The sequence below is a fragment of the Chrysochloris asiatica genome, unplaced genomic scaffold (assembly GCF_000296735.1).
Source record: "Chrysochloris asiatica unplaced genomic scaffold, ChrAsi1.0 scaffold00130, whole genome shotgun sequence".
Lineage (NCBI taxonomy): Eukaryota > Metazoa > Chordata > Mammalia > Afrosoricida > Chrysochloridae > Chrysochloris > Chrysochloris asiatica.
This window is the reverse complement of record NW_006408648.1, coordinates 8,834,597-8,836,370: the sequence shown is the minus strand read 5'-3', so window position 1 is coordinate 8,836,370 and position 1,774 is coordinate 8,834,597. Positions and strand designations below refer to the sequence as shown.

General features: G+C 38.5%; 1 protein-coding gene across 8 annotated transcripts in view; it reads left to right on the top strand.

Moving 5' to 3' along the window:
- DLG1 (discs, large homolog 1 (Drosophila)) overlaps nucleotides 1-1,774 on the top strand; it is a 315,798-nt gene that overhangs the window by 36,752 nt on the left and 277,272 nt on the right. The gene's annotated exons all lie outside the window — the stretch shown is intronic.

Here is a 1,774-nt window from a genome sequence, read left to right as displayed (position 1 = left end):
TATGGATTACATCTCAGTGTAAAGAAAACAAAAATCCTCACCACTGGACCAATAAACAACATTCTTATCAACGGAGAAAAAATTGAAGTTGTCAAGGACTTCATTCTTCTTGGATGAATTATCAACCATCTTGGAAGCAGTAGTCAAGAAATCAAACGACGTATTGCGTTAGGCAAATCTGCTCACAAGACCTTTTAAAAGTGTTTAAGAGCAAAGATGTCAGGTTGTTAATGAGTCTTCCTCCAATCCTGATGAGGACTAAGGTGTGCCAGACCCAAGCCATGGTATTTTCAATAACCTCATATGCATGTGAAAGCTGGACAGTGAATAAGGAAGACCGTTGAAGAATTGATGGTTTGAGTTATGGTGGTGGAGGAAAATATTCTAAGTGCCATGGGCTGCCAAATAACCCATATATCCATTTTGTAAGAAGTTAAGCCATAGTGCTCTTTGTAGGCCAAGATTGGTTATCTTTGTCTCTCATACTTCAGACATATTGTTAGGAGGTACCAGTTGCTGGAGAAGGATATCATGTTTGGTAAGGTGGAAGGTCAGAGAAAGAGGAAGACCGCCAACGAGATGGGTTGGCCAAGTGGCAGCATCGATGGAGTCAAGCATGGCAACAGTAGTGAGGCTGACCCAGGATTGGGCAGTGTTTCATTCTGCTGTGCATAAGGTCGCTATGGGTCGATACCAACTCGATGGCAGCTAACAAGAACATTGGCTAGTGATCGTGAACATTTCTTCATATGTTTGTTGGCTGCCCGTATATCCTCCTTGGTGAAGTGTCTTTTCATGTCCTGTGCCCATTTTTCAATTGGGTTACTTGTCTTTTACGTGTTGAGGTGTTGTAGTGTACTATATATTATAAATATTAGCCCTTTGTCTGATGTGTCATTGTGAAAATTTTTTTCCCATTCTGTGGGTTCTCTTTTTCCTCTTTTGGTGAAGTGTTTTGATGCACATAAGTTTTTAATTTTTAGTATGTCCCAGTCATCTATTTTGTCTACTTTTGTTTGTGTAGTTTTCAAAATGCTTGGTAGTCTTTTGTATGCCCTGTATTAAGCCCTCACATTTGTCCTTATTTTTTCATTGATGGCCTTTACAAATCTGGGATTCACATTTAGGTCTTTAATCCATGCTGAGTTGGTTTTGTATAAGGTGTGAGGTGAAGGTCTTATTTCAGTCTTTGCATATCGCTTTCCAGTTCTGTTAGCACCGTCTGTTGAAGAGACTGTCTCTTCCCCATGCAGTATACTTAGGTACTTTGTTGTAAATCAGTTGGCTGTATTTGGATGGGTTAATTTCTGGATTCTTGATTGTGTTCCATTGATCATGTATCTTTCATTGTAACAGTACCAGGCTGTTTTGACCACTGTAGCCATGTAGTAAATTTTAAAACCAGGGAGTGAGAGGTTTACAGCCTTGTTCTTAAGCAGTGCTTTGCTTATCCTGGGTCTCTTTCCTTTCCATATAAATTTGTAATTGTTTTTTCCATCTCTTTGAAGAATGTTGTTGGAATTTGGATTGGGATTGCATTATATGTGTAAATTATTTTGGGCAGTTTTGGCAGTTTCATGATGGTTATGTCTACCTATCCAGGAACATGGTATATTCTTCCACTTTTGTAAGTCTCTTGGTTTCTTGTATATTCTTCCACTTTTGTAAAAAAAAAAAAAAAGGTCATTTGTTTCTCTGGTTACATTTATTGCTAGATAGTTCATCCTTTGGGCAGCTATTGTAAATGGTATTGCTTTCCTAATGTCCTTTTCAC